General features: G+C 40.7%; 1 non-coding gene across 1 annotated transcript; it reads left to right on the top strand.

Annotated features, from left to right (window-relative positions):
• The first annotated feature begins 1,629 nt into the window (after positions 1-1,629).
• Positions 1,630-1,701, top strand: TRNAW-CCA (transfer RNA tryptophan (anticodon CCA)). Its single transcript has one exon. It is a non-coding gene; the product is annotated as a tRNA-Trp (tRNA).
• Positions 1,702-15,940: the final 14,239 nt, after the last annotated feature.

The raw sequence follows: 15,940 nt of genomic DNA, 5'->3' as shown, positions 1-15,940 counted from the left end.
GAGTTACCTTTTTTGTAAAGTGAAATAGCTCATGCATTACACCATGTTTTGGGAATTTTCATGATTTTTATGCATTGAGTAAATATGTGGGCAAGTCTGTTTTGTACTTCTACCACTGCATCCAACAGTAAATCTGCTAATATTCCATCTTCTAAGGGAGCCTTCCCTCTCTCCATATTTTTAAGACAAATATTTACTTCGTCTGGTTTTACGTCAGCACTGATGTCAACTTAAAAGCTAGCTATTGGTACTACTGTCTCTGATGCATACGTTCCTTGTAAATATCTTCAACGCTTCACCTAGTTTTCCATGCATTTAATGACATCACCGTTTTTGTCTTTCAGTGATGTAGCTTGCTGCTTTCCTAGTGCCATTCAACTTCGACCTTGTTTCAGACTTTTTCCTTTTATCATAGTTTCTTTGATCAGATCCATGTTTCTCTTTCTTTTTCATCTCTTTGTCTTTTGTTGATACGCTTATTTAATTCCGCTCGTTCTGTTCCATCTTTTCCTTGTTTTTACTTTCACTTCTTTATTTTTGTTCATTAGCTCGAGTGTCTTTTCTGAATACTTCTTGGCTTTGGCTGTATTAGGTTTTCCTACTGCCTCCGCTGATTCTTTTAGCACTTTTATTAGTCTGTCATTCAGCTCATCAATATCACATTCAGCATTACTTAGAGCCTGAAATCTGTTAATTATTTCCAACTGAAAGGCTGCTTTGTTTTCGTTTACTTCTGTTGGTAATATCTCTTAATTTTAAATCATCTTCTTTTTTGCACTTCTGAAATTGAATCTGGCTGTGCAACCCACCATTCTCTGGTCACTTCCAATGCTTAATTTGTTAATAACTGTGACATTTGTGATCGTGTTATTCTTATCTGTTGTAATAAAGTCAATTTTATTCTTTGTTTCTCCATTTGGGCTTCTCCAGGTCCATTATCTCCCTTTTCCTTTAAGAAACAATGTGTTCAATATTCACACACACACACACACAGACACACACACACACACACACACACACACACACACACACACACACACACACACACACACACACACACACACACACACACAGCTCGCTGGTGCAGTGGTAACGTTCCCACTTGCCAACTGGTGGACGGCAATTCGCGCCTCGCTCAGGTCGCGAAAAAGTTCCACTGACGAAGTGGGTGGTTACTGTCCCCCTTGAGCAAGGGGACGGATGTGTGCGTGTGTGAAGGTCACAGCCTTGCCCTTAGATCGGACTATATGAGCTCTCAGCTCCCTTCCGGGAGGGTAAAAGCTGAGCATCACGACCATCAAGTGATCCTGACCGACCAGGTGAATTACACACACACACACACACACACACACACACACACATATATATATATATATATATATATATATATATATATATATATATATATATATATATATATATATATATATATATATATATATATATATTAGAAAGAGAGAGAGAGATGTAATTCAAATAATATTCATGATCTCTGGAATAAATGGTTAGGTTGTATGCAGTATTCAGACTGATTGTGGTGGGAAATAATCACAGGTGACAAGTGGCATTTCCCATGCGTTACCTGTCACATGTATCAACAAACCTTAATGTCCATCCTGGCACATAAGTGGCCTCGTGGCGCAATGGTAGCGCGTCTGACTCCAGATCAGAAGGTTGGGTGTTCGAGTCACTCCGGGGTCAAAAGTAATTATTTTAGGAACGAAAAATAACGATCAATCGATAGCAACATCTGTGGAATGAAAAAAGAAAAATACAGCAGTACCAAGGAACCAATCAGTGCAGAGGTGATGTAAATCTGGAATGCCATGGAAGAAGCAAAACAGTCATTTACTACCACAGTAACACAAAGTACAAACAAGCGACAGAGTCAATGTTTACTCGGTAGTACTGTGACTGGTAGTAGTATCTTGGTTGTCCAAGTAAATTCCCGTAAGACACTTATGTCTTTTTATACTTTGTTCTCACTGTTTTTGGCAGTTTAAAAGACACGTATCTAATTCGGAATTTTAGATCTAATAACCTTCATTTATTCCATCTCTCAGGGAGCTCTTAAGTTGAATGAAATTATCTGATAGCAATGAGAACGAAATATATAAAGACGTCATCATACTGACTGGGTTAATTGGACATGCCAAGCCAGGACAGGTCTTTTATGCGGTAAGTTTGATTATTTGTGGCTATTATTTTGTTTATAGTTAACTCTTTTTACCCCATTTTCCTTCTTGCCACACAAAACGAAACCTGTTAAGTATATGGGACGCCTTTCGAAATGGAGAAGACAAATATACACCCAACTACTCCCTTCTACATGAAACGCATGTAGTAAGTTGAATAAAATCGTATTAAGCACACTAGAATTAACTCTAAAAAATTTAATGAATCAGCCTGTTAAACTGACAAACACAGCGAGGCATATATTGTATTTCTTCTCACTTTTGCGACAGCTAATGTAATTCTGATTATTGTTCTGTTTTTCGAGCGGGTGTTAGGGATAGAGTGTTTTTGTTGCTATTATTATTATTTTCCTATGCAAGGAAGGAGCCAAAGGCAAGGGGCCTGCAAACTGCTGCCTCCAAGAAAAACAAAAACAAAAACAATACACCAGAGAGCCAAATTCAAGATTCATTTATTTCGAGATGCCTGGATATCCTGCGTTTGAAAGACTGAAGATCGTAGGAAGAAGGAAAAACAGACATAAGGAGACAATTCCAGAGCTGACCTGTTGCATACATGAAGGAGTGGGAGTAGCGGTTAACTCTTGCATTAGAGAGCTGGACAGAAAGGGGATGAGAGTTTGTTGCTAGACGGGTGCTGTGTGCCCGCCGTTGTGGTGAAGGGATGGAAGCAAACAGTTCAGAGGAGCAGTGGTCGTTGAAGGAGCGATAGACAAGAGATAAAAATGCAACAGTGCGGCGAAGAGACAGAGGTTGAAGGGAGCCACGAAGAGGAGGAGAGTTAATAAGATGAAAAGCTTTTGACTCCACCGTGTTGAGATGAGCTGTATGTGATGAGCCTTCCGACACATGAGACTTGTACTTTATGTAGGGGCGAATAAAACCCATGTATAAAGTCAACAACTGTGCAGGGGTAAAGAAGGTATGGAGTAGGCTTAGCACAATCAGTCTCTTGGAAGCAGATTTTACATGAGTGATAATATGTTCTTTGCAAGATAAATCTTGCTGAAAGATGATGCAGTATTAGCTTGCTATTGTTAAAAGCTAATGACTACTCCTGTGGGAGATTTTTTCGGGTTGATAAACATAAGAACTCAGTTTTGGTCGCATTAAAATGAACAAGTTTATTTTTACCCCAATCAGAGTAATAAACCAAATCAGACATTAGGTGTGCCCTAGCCTCATCCCTTCTTTGTTGAAGCAACTGCTGAGATGGACGCTGTGGGAAGTGAATGAATAGGCCAAGGGTGGAGTCATCACCGTAAGTGTGGATAGGGTTAGATGTACTGTTTAGAAGGTCATTGATGAGTAAAAGGAAGAGAGTTAGAGATAGGACAGAGCTCTGAGGAACACCACAATTGATAGCTCTAGGAGAAGAACAGTGGCAGTCTACAACAGCAGCTATAGAACGACCAGAAGGGATGCTAGAGACGAAGGCACAGATAGAAGGATAGATACGGTAAGTTTTTAGTTTTGGAAATTAAAGATCTATGCCAGACTCGATCAAAACCCTTTGAGATGTCAAGTGCAATGGCAATGCTTTCGCCATAGTCCTGAGAGAGGATGACCAGTAGTCTGAAGGTATGTGAGAAGATCGCCAGCGGAGCGTCCCTGGCGGAACCCATACTGACAATCAGAAAGAATGTTGCGATATAAAGGAAGCTTTAAAAAATTTTGTTAAGAAGAGACTCGAAATCTTTTGAAATACATGATATTAAACAATTGGACGATAGTTAGACGGCTGGGAACAGTCACCCATCTTTGGGACAGGCTGAATGAGAACAAACTTCCAGCAAGAAGGAAAGAAGCACTTTGATAGGCAAAGGCTAAAGAGTTTAACTAAGCAGGGTGTAAGCACAGAAGCACAGTTCTTGAGGAGGGATCTCATCAGGCCCATATGCCTTGTTAGTGCTGAGGTCAGTGATGGCAGAAAATACATCAATTGAAGAAATTTTAATGTCAGCCGTGAGGAAGTCACAGGGAGGGGAAGAGATGGCGTGACAGCAGCGGTATCGTCTAAGGTGGAATTGGAGGAGAAAGTCTGAGAGAAGAATTCTGCTTTATCAGTAGAAGAAATAGTTACAAAGCCATCAGAGTGGAAAAGAGGAGGGAAGGATGATGAGGTAAAGTTGTTAGAAAGGTTTTTGGCAAAGTGCCAGAAGGAGGAGGAAGAGTTCGAGTTGCAGAGTTCAGAGCATGTGGTACAGATGAAATTATTTTTAGCAGAGCAAAGAACAGACTTAGCTCTATTCTGGGCAGAGAGATAAGAAAGATGAGATTCAGGGGTGGGTTTGCTCCGGTACCTTTTGTAGGCCTTCTTCTTGTGTGAACATCATCAGACCAAGGGTGATTAAACCAACCTTTTTTTTACATTAATCAAAGGATATGAGAAAGGAATGTATGCCCAAGAGAATAATCTCCGTAATGCGCAAGGCACACTCAGATGGCCCTCGGCAATGGAAGCACTAATCATTCCAGGGAAAACCAAAGAACTACTGCCTGAAGACTTCCCAGTCAGTAGCTCCAAATTGCCACAACTGATGTTTCTTTGTAGGTCCATACGCCACACTGGAGTGATGGGACAGGTTAATGTGATAAGGTTGTGATCGAAGGAGCCCAATGGAGAGAACAGTTTAACTGTTTAAGTAGAAGGATTAGTTGTAATGAAGAGGTCAAGCATGTTGGATCTCTCTCCAAGGCGGTCAGGGATACGGGTAGGGTGGTGTACAAGTTGCTCCAAGACATTGATGAGATGTGAAGACGGGTATGTTATCTGGTGTTAAGGTAGGGTGAAAAGAGGAAGAGAATGGGGGATGAGCTGGAGGTGGAGAAAAAATTGGGAAGACAGGGGGATAGAGAGTTGGAGTGAGGGGATGGAGAGCTCGATGGAACGGAGGGACAGTTGTAAGTGAGAGGATGTTGGCGGGATGGGTCGGGGTGAAATGGAGGGATAAAAGTGAGGAGGGGAGGGGCAGGTGCAGAGTGGGGTTGATGAGGATAGGACTGTTATTGGATTGGCCAGAGGTATTTTTGGGGTATGGTTGACAGGGAGGGTTAGTTGGCTGCGTGTCTTTAACCCCTTCAAAACAATGACGTCATTTTAATATTCTGTTCTTTTATAGACAGACGATTTTCTGCGAGACCTCTCATGCTGGTGGGTTTATTTAAGTCGTTAACACAAATATTTTCAGTCTCGACGAGTCAATCCAGAGTTGGATTAATATCACCTATAGACCTCACAAGAATGATGTCCTCGGGCTGATGGCTCCAAGCAGGCTAAAGGCTCATAGGAACATGGGTACCACTGCAGTCACTGATTTTTTTTTTTTTTTTTGTAAATGTTATTAGGGAGTTTGTGGTAGGTGAAGGCGCTCACCATCGACTTATTGGTTGCAGAGCTACCTTCAAGTGACTACGCTGGAGTGATAGAGCCAAATGAGTATCTTGTAACCTCAAGAAATCAAGGAACAAAGGATCTCTGATGCTCTAGCGGATCCCCGAGCTCCAACCAAGGATGTGGATTGCAAAAAGGGTTTAAATCCAAAGGTTGTTGGTGGGATTTTACTGTTCACATAATGCCCCTCAGGATGATGAGAGAGTAGTGAATATTGCCATTATTGGCCGGACTGAGTTGCCTTCGATAAGCATCCCAGCACTCCTGACTGAACAATAAAAAGGTGTAACACTGCAAATAATAATAATGATAATGATAATAATAATAATAATAATAATAATAATAATAATAATAATAATAATAACAACAACAACAACATCAACAATATTAGCGATAATAACTAGAAGCGACTGTTGGACAAAGGAAGGAGAGGAGGAGAAGAGAGAGGAAGACAGTTCCAGGAGGAAGCCGGGGAGAGAAGGAAGAGTAGAAGAGTGGAGATAAGAGTGGGATCTTTAAATGTGGGCAACGATGACGCAGGTAAAGGGAGAGAGCTGGCCGATATGATGGAGAGGAGAAAGTTGGATATACTGTGTGTGCACGGAGACAAAATGGCAGGGAAGTAAAGCGAGGATGATTGGAGGAGGGTTCAAAAAGCGTTGTTTTTACCATGGCGTGGATGGGGAGGAGAAATGGCGTAGGGGTGGCAGTGAAGTGGAAAGAAGTATAGATAATGTGTTGGAGGTGAAGAGAGTGTCGGATAGAGTAATGAGTCTGAGGATGGAAACTGAGGGGGTCCTGGTTCCCAATGTCATCAGTGCATACGCCCCGGGCAAGTGGGGTGTGACTTGGAGGAAAAGGAAGAGTTTTGGAGTAAAGTAGAGGGAAGTGATTCAGAGCATACCCAAGGAGGAAAGAGTTGTTATAGGGAGCGGGATTTGAATGGGGGCATTTTGGAGAAGGAAATAATGGTAATGAGGAGGTGATAGGCAGGTACAGTGTCGGGGAGAGGAACGCTGAGGGTCAGATGTTGTTGATTTTTCAAAACGGATGGAGATGGGCTGTAGTAAACACTCTTTTTTCAAGGAAGAAGGAGGGAGCAACAGGATTACGTATGGGAGAGTGGGAGGGAAGGGAGGCTCACAGATAGATTATATCCCTATGGCAGGAGATGCAATTTGAAAGAATTCAAGTGATTGTAAGCAGTAGTGTCAGGGGAGAGTGTGAAGTAAGACAGCATATGGTGTTGGTTGGAAAGATGAGTTTGAAAGTGGAAGACAAGGAGGGAAGTGAGAGCTGTTGGGAAACCAAGGATTAGGTGGTGGAAGCTGAAGGAGCAAGACTTTAGTAGTAAATTTAGGGATGAGGGGGTGAGCCAGGGCTGTCGGAGGCAGGGAAGACGAGGACGGATGGGCAGTTATCTCGGAGGTGGTGAGGGAGAAAGCCAAAGAGAAGGGTACTCTGGGGATAAATCGGGACAGAGGAGAGAAAACAATGAGACTTGTTAATTTAATGAGTAAGTACGGGATAGCAAAAATAGCACGAAGCTGGCAAACAAGAATATGGATAGAAACAGAGACGAAGAAATCATTATGGTATATAAGGGAGACGAGGAACATAGCCAAGAAAAGAGGTTGCTAAGGGAAAAGAATATGCATACCACGTAGCTGTACGAGAAGTTAAATAGGTAGAGATGGGGAAAAAGACCTGTACAGATTAGCCCAGGCAGAAAGACAGCTGGGCGGGATGTGCAGCATGTTAGAATGATAAAGGATGCAGATGGCAAATGTACTGACAAGGTGAGGAGAAATGTACTAAGAAGGTGGAAGGAGTATTTCGAAGAGTTGTTGAATATAGAAAATATGAGAGAGTAAAGTTTGGATGTTTTGGGGATAGAGTGTTAGGAAGTGCTAGAGATCAGCAGAGAGGAAGTGAGGGAATGCCATGAAAAGGATGAAGGATGGCATGGCAGTGGGCCCAGATGGTATACCAGCAGTGGAAGCATGGAGGAGCTTAGGAGAGATGGCTGTGACGTGGTTTATCAGATTGTTTAACAAAATCCTGGAGGGTGAGAGGGATGCCGGAGGAGTGGACAAAAAGGGTATTCTAGTTCCGATTTTCAAGAACAAGGGTGATGTGTGCCAAAGTGCTGTAGCAACTACAGAGGGTATAAAGCTAATCAGCCATAGCAATGAAGATATAGGAAAGAGTGGTGGAAGCTAGACTGAGAAGAGAAGTGAGGAACTGCGAGGAGCAATTTGGTTTCATGCCAGGAAGAAGTACTATAGACTCCATATTTGTTTTGAGAATGGTGATGAAGAAGTACAGAGGAAGGCCAGAAGGAGTTGCATTGTGTGTTTATAAACTTGGAGAAGTGGCTTATGATAGGGTACCAGAGAGAGGGAACTGTGGTACTGTATGAGAAAGAATCAGGAGTGGCAGAGAAGTAGTGTGAGGGTGGTGAAGGACATGTACGACGGATAGTGTAACAGCAGTGAGATATATGCAGTAGAAATGACTGAGGGTTTCAAGGTGGGAGGTGGGATTGGCATCAAGGATCGACTTTGAGCCCCTTCTTGTTTGAAATGGTGATGTACAGATTGACAGATGAGATTAGACAGGAGCTCTCCGTGGACAATGATGTTTGGCGGACGACATTGTGATATGTAGGAAGAGCCGGGAGGAAGCTGAAGGCAGAGCTTGAGAGATGGGAGATATGCACTCAGGGAGAGAAGGGGAATCAAAGTAAGCAGGAGTAAGACTCAGTACATGTGTGTAAATGAGAGAGATGACAGGGGAAACCGTGAGGCTGCAAGGTGTAAGAAGGTGGCAAAGGTAGATGAATTTGGGGTCAACTGTACAAAGTAACGGAGAGTGTGGTAGAGAAGTAAAAAAGAGAGTGCAGGCGGGGTGGAGTGGGTGGAGAAAAGGTGACAGGAGTGATCTGTGACAGAAGGGGCCTCTTGCAGAAATGAAAAGGAAAAGTTTATAAGACTGTAGTAAGGGCCAGCCATGTTGTACGGAATGGGAGACAGTACCACTGACAAAAAGACAGGAGGCACAGTTGGAGGTAATAGAGTTGAAGATGTTGCCTTTTTCACTAGGAGTGACGAGGTTGGACAAAATTAGAAATGAACATATTAGAGGGACAGCACACGTGTAAGTCAGTTTGGGGACAAAGCTAGAGAGGCGAGTACTGGAGATGGTTTGGACATGTGCGGAGGATGTGGATATGAGTATGTCGGGAGTGAGTGGATGGCTGGAAAATGGAAAGTTACCAGGCAGGAGAGAAAGAGAGGAAGGCCAAAGAGAAGGATTATGGATGTAGTGAATAGGAGGACATGCGGGTGGTAGGTGTAAGAGAAGAAGATGCAGAAGACAGAGTAAGATGGAGACGGGTGATCCACTGTGGCGACCCCTAAGGGGATAGCCGAAAGGAGAAGAAGAAGTTAACTAGAAGCCCCCAAGAGGGGGACTGACACCAGCAACGAGCCGATTCATATCTATAAGCGCTGCTTGGAATATGACCTTGACCTTGACCTACACTTTTACCAACTCTGACCTCTTAGGGAGATTTTCATCCATACTACACACCTGTAAAATTCTCTGAAGATATCTTGAGCTGTTCCGAAGTTTTCGAGGTAACAGTCACACAGACCTTGACCTAGTTCACCAATTTCGAACTCTTAGGATATTTTCATCCTTACTGCGCGGCTGTAAAAGATTGTGATGATGTCTTGAGCGGTTGCGTAGTTATCGTGCTCACACACACACACACACACACACACACACACACACACACACACACACACATCACTCATTCATTTCCTTTACCGCACACTCCTTATCCATTTCATCCATTCCCCTTTCCTTCTACCTTAGATCAGTGGGGAGTTGAGGTCCCGTGAGACCACAAGTGAGGGGTCAGTAATACCATTTTTTTTTTCCGTAAAATATAAAGAAAAAGTTACACAAGGTTCCCAGTATGGATACGAGAGTATCATTTGGATACTTTTTGTTTATATTACTGGTACATTTTTACGACGCTGAACAAAAGGATATGAATCTGAATGACCAAATCAGAAATGGATACATTCTTTTTTTTTTTTTTTAATTGGATACTTTTATTTATTATTATTATTATTATTATTATTATTATTATTATTATTATTATCATCATCATTATTATTATAATTAGTAGTAGTAGTAGTAATAGTAGTAGTAGTAGCAGTAGTATTGTTATTATTACCACATTGATATCAGTATTTAACCTTCTTCCCGTTGGGTTTAATTTTTTACACACGTTCTAGCTTTCCTGGGTTTGCTGTGGACAATGCCTCAATCATGATGGGGAGTTTGGGAAGCTTAAAAGGAAAATTTAAAGAAAAAGTGCCTCATTTGTTTGTTTCTGGATGTATTCGTCATTCGTTACATCTTTGTTCATCTGCAGCTTGTGACAAACTCCAAAAATGTGTTGAAGAACTGTGTAGAGATATTCATGGCTACATAAACCACAGTTCTAAGACATTAAAGAAAGTTAAGGAGTTTCAGGAATTTGTTCGAGTTGATTCTCACAGACTTCTTTATGCCAGTCAAACTAGATGGCTGTCCTTAGAATTTGTTGTTAACAGAATATTAGAGCAATGGTCTGGTCTCATTCTCCTTTTCTTTCAGGCGGAGGCCTTGGAATCTCAAATTAAATCTGCAACATATATACTTAATGCTCTGAACAATCCTCTTTTTCAGGCTTTACTTTTCTTTTAAGTTACATTCCACATATTATCAGTAAGATGAACAGAGAATTCTCAGAGTGACACTGTGATGGTACACATTTCTCTACTCGAACATCTGTGCCTTTTACAGGACTGTCCTTGGGAATTACCTAAAGAAAGATAGCCTCAGGGCAGAGTCAAATCCCTTTGCAGTTGAACTTCAAAATCCATCCAATTTTCTGCTCTGAAAATGAATGACACATTGGCAGCAAAGTAAAGAACATGATGCAAAGCAAGAATGTGACCAAGGGAATTGGGATCTGAAATGAGAGGATACAGGGGTTAAATGCCTAAATTTCTAGACAGATCTTTCAGGACAAATCAGTAAAATGTTCAGAGGACTAAGTGATGTGTTTCCTTTACTAAAATGCCTCGTGACCCCTCTGCTGTAGCAAGAGTGAGTGGAGAGTAAAGAGAGTCTGGTGCCACTTTAAAACAAATTTCCGCAGCTAATGAGTCAATATTGATCTGTGTAATGGCTGAATGGAGGTCACTTATTTTTTCATGTGAAGGTAAACTAAGTCTATCTATCTATCTATTGCCAGAACTCCTTAATCCTGTAAGGGGAGGCCACAAAACAAATCGCCTCCATGTCGCCCAGTCCCCCGCCATTTCATTGCGCTGCTCCCAGCTCCACACACCCCACTCTCTCATACCTCTCCACGCCATCCCCCTCCATCTCATCCTTGGTCTCCCTTCCCTTTCCCCCCTCCACCTTACTCACATACACACTTTAATCAGTCTCTCACTCTCCATCCTCTCCACATGGCCAAACCATCTCAATGTGTTTCTCATAACGCTTCCTATCACATCCGCATCCACTTCACAATCCTCCTTCACTTCCTCATTTGTCAGTCTGTCTCTCCATGTGACTCCACATGCACCTATCAAAAAACTCATTTCCACAGCTCTCATTGTTGACTTCTGTCCCACCAGCAAGGTCCAAGCCTCACTTGCATACGTTAGAGTTGGTGTCACAATCCTGTCATGTATTAACTTTTTTTACTTCCATGCTCACTTCCCTGTTTCTTATCACTGCTTTCAAGGAATCAGCAACCTTTTTTTCCCTGTTATACCCTTTCAAGCACTTCACCCTCCAAACTTCCATCCTTACTCATCACACTATCCAACTACTTAAACGTACTCACATTTTCCATTTCCTCCTTATCCATCCTTACTGTACATTCACTAACTTCACTTCTCTCGAGGACCATCACTTTTTACTTCTTCTTCCCCTACATTCACTTTTAGATTCAGTTTCTTACACACTCTCCCAAACTCATCCACCAGGCCTCCTGCAGCTCCCCCTTCTCGTCTTCACTTAACAACACAATATCATCTGCAAAACAACAGTACAGGGTGTTTCCTAACACTGCCCTCTCTCACGAGGGCAGCTTCAACATCCACTGGGCCCTACCTTTTGTATCTCTTTTATAACCCCATCCATATACAGACTGAACAGCCATGGAGACATGACACTTCCCTTTGTTTCAGTTCACCCTTCTAAATAGAAAAATTCACTCAGTTCACTACCCACACGCACTGCAGTCCTTAGCACTCTCATACATACTCTTCACGACCTTCTCAGCAACTCTTCCCATCTACTCCAAATATTTTGAATAGTTTCCACAGTCCCTTTGTCAATGCACCTTGTCATATGCTTTCCCAAATCAATGAAGGCCGCATACAACTTCTTTCCCTTCTCTAGAAACTTTTCCACTGTAGATCTAAGAATAAATATCTGATATACACCTCTTCCCTTCCTGAAACCTCCCTGTTCTTCTCCAATCTAATTCCTCTGTTATTTCCCCTCTTAACTGTCAATAAGTATCCTACCATATACTTTTCCTATTGCAAAAATCTAAGAAGACAAATGCCTGTATGATTAACACACTTCTTTTTCCCCTTTTCCTTTGTACAGGGAAAAAATTATACTTGACTTCCAATGCTCCAAGCGACACTACCTTCCTCTCAGGTCAATCTGCACATCTTCCACATCCATTCTACTACTATCTATCCCACAACTTCATCATTTCACCAGACACTCCATTCATTCCTGGGCTTTCCCTCATTTTGACTTTCTTCTATTGCTTCCACAACTTTCATCCTACTGATTTCTTCCTCTCTTCTCACATCCCTCCTTCTTCCAGGCATCCCCAGCCACTTATACTGTCATTACGTTCATTCTCTATGTTCAACAATAATTAAAGTGGTCCTCCCATCTGCTCACTTTTTCTCCCTTCTCCACTAGTAATCTACCATTTTTATCATTCACTCCCCAACTGGACTTCTTTGGCACCCTGTCTGACTCTCTCTCTTTCCTCTTTTCTGAACATATTCTTACATTCCCTTTTTTACTTTACACTCAAGTTCCTTCCAAATTCCTCATCCACTCTCTTTCTCTTACCTCCTCGCTTACTAATCTTTTCACCTCTCTCTCTACCTATCTTTATACAACTTTCTCTTCCCATCTATCAAACTTCTTCCACGCCCCTGTTTCTCAGCCATTCAATAAATAAGCTTTCCTCTTTTGTGCCACAACCTTCTTCTCACCTCCTCATTCCACTACATGCTGCTCCTTGCACCCCCTTTCGTCTTCTCTTCTAACTCAGCACATTCACCTCACATGTTGCACACATTTCTTTCGTGGATATCTTGGGTACACCTTCCACGTCCCCCATCTGGGTTCAATCTACATTTACCCACTCGCTCCTCCACTTCCCTCTATATATTTATTTATACATACGTAGATACATACATACATATACATATATATATATATATATATATATATATATATATATATATATATAGATAGATAGATAGATAGATAGATATAGATAGATAGATAGATATAGATAGATAGATAGAGGATAGATTGATAGATAGATATATATATATACTGTATATATATATATATATATATATATATATATGTATATAGATATTATTCACCATCTTAATCCTGTGTTACCCCAAGAGGAGCGTAGGAAACTGGAATAAGATTAAGTTGTTCCTGACATTTAGGATGAGAGTGACCCGCCTCACAAACTCCTGAGTAGCATTGATGTGAGCAATAATCCCCAAATCACATGTCTCTGGATATAAATCTTCACCACACTCAATCCGATTTGAAAAGCCATAATTACCCACTACACCACCAGACGCCAAAATTTAGTTATAGGGTTAACACTCAGTGTAGTAAATGTGATTCCCAGTGTACAGGAATCCATTTACTCAGTGTTGAGCTTCACCTACAAGTAGAAGGAAGAGGAAAGAATGAAGGAAAGAAAGAGGTAAGAGGGAGAGGAAAGTCACCTATAGGCAGAAGGATTGAGTGGTGTGAATGGAAGGAAAGAGGACAGAAGAGCATTGAAAGAAAGATGAGTTGAGTGAGAGGGAAAGGGCAGACACCTGAGAGCAGCACTACATTGAAGTGAGTGGATGATGAGCACCTCCACCTAATTAATATATATATATATATATATATATATATATATATATATATATATATATATATATATATATATATATATATATATATTTATATATATATATATATATATATATATATATATATATATATATATATATATATATATATATATATATATATATAAGTTGAAAAATTAAATAATGTAATTTAATGCTCTCTATAAAAGAAAATACTCAAGTTTCAAAATTTATTTAACTGAATAGCACAAGTTAATGTTGTAAATTATAATTTCAGTCAAAATGTACCTTGTTTCCATTGTCCTACATGTGTTTTGGCTTATCTCCAAAGTAGGTTTGAGCTAAAGTTTATCAATACTGTCTAATGTATTTGGTCCCCATTCAAAGCAACTGATACCACTCCCATGGCCTTTGCTAAGTAAGGGGAGCTATTGAGACCTCTGTGTTCAGTTTGTTTCTAATGTGTTTTTATCAGTTTTGCTTGGGAGAAAATTCTCACTAATGTGTTGAAGAGTGTAGGGAGCACCAGCAAACTTAACATAGAATTTGACAAGTGGGGGAAACAAAAGATTGTCCATCAATACTCTTCATATTTTCATTAACTAAACACTAAAATCTTTGGGTGGGATTTTCAGAAGCACTCAGTTTTGTTTGTAAGTGGGGGCGCCCATCATCCACCCACTTTAGGGTGTGCACTGCCATTTTTCTTGTGGTAGCTCAACACTGAGTGGCAAGTCAAATGGATAATAAAACAGGAAAACATTTACAACAAGGAGTGGTAATATCATAACCAACCAAATTACGTGCAAGCCCTACGTGACAACAAGTGGGTTAGCGGATGCATAGGTGTCCTTCCCGGAAAAACAACTAACTAAAAATGAACGACCAAGAAGCTCTCGGACCAGGACGGACCAAAAGGTGATTGACTAAAGACCGAACAAAGGACATGTTAGATAATACATAAATGTAAGGGGCGCAAATGAAGAAGTGAAAGAAAGAGAGATTGTGCAGGTGCTTGACTGTGCGAAAGTGTATGTATGTGAATTAACTGACAATAAATGGTGAAGTGAGTGTGAGAGAATGGGAGTAAGGATGGGGTATATAAGTGGTAGTAGGTGAGAATGAGAGGAAAAAAGGAGGAGTGTGTATTGTTGTGAGTAACAGATGGAAGAAATATAATATTGGTAAGTATGAATCTGAAGATTCAAGGATTGTGTGGGTAAGATTGAAAAGTTGGAACACTGTCGCGGGGGATTGTAAGTGCGTCCAAGTTACAAGGCAAGATCAAGGGAAGTAGAGGAAGAGAAGAGTTCTGGAGCAAATGTGGAAGCGTGTATAGAGGTGTTGAAAGTAATGAGAGAGTGTTTTTTGATTGGTGATGTGAATGGAAAAGTAGGGAATGTGAAGCTGTGGATGGAGTAGTCGGTGAGTGGGGTGTGCCTGGGGAGATAGATGAGAAAGGCAGTGTTTTAGAGGACATTTGTGCTGGGAGGAGTGCTGTGATAGCCAATACCCTCTTCAGGCTCAAAATGATCCATAGGTATACGTGGTCAGTGATGTGAGAGGTAGATGGTGAACTGAATGAATTAGAAGGTAATGATTGATTATCTGTGTGTGGATGAAAGGATGAGAAGGTGTGGGGTAATGGATGCAGGAGTATATAGAGGTTGTGGAAGTGGACTTTCGGACCACCACTTGATGGTGGTCAGGATAAAAGTACAAATGAAATGGAGAAACAGAAGAAGGGAAGGAACATCAGGAAGTAGTTCCATATATATATATAAATAAGTATATATATATATAGAGAGAGAGAGATATATATATATATATATATATATATAGATATGTATATAGATATATATATATATATATATAAGTGAGCATTATATAAATAAATGTTACTTTAAGAAAGTAAGTATTGCTATCTATGTGTTCTGTAAATTTTGTAGTGTAGAAATAGTTCCTTCAGTGCCAGCCGTATAATAAAAGAAATGAGACACTATAGTACTTATTGCTAAGCTTCTGAAGCGCTTATAACAATTAACTGCCCAGTTGCTCTTATAATGTTATTTTTATTATAAGAAAAATTGGGTACATTTTGAATACTTGTTAAATATATATGGACA

Source organism: Coenobita brevimanus, chromosome 30 (genome assembly GCF_032717465.1).
Source record: "Coenobita brevimanus isolate Jiangsu-jjx chromosome 30, ASM3271746v2, whole genome shotgun sequence".
Lineage (NCBI taxonomy): Eukaryota > Metazoa > Arthropoda > Malacostraca > Decapoda > Coenobitidae > Coenobita > Coenobita brevimanus.
Note: the sequence above shows the minus strand (reverse complement) of the source record. Positions and strands in the feature narration are given on the sequence as shown.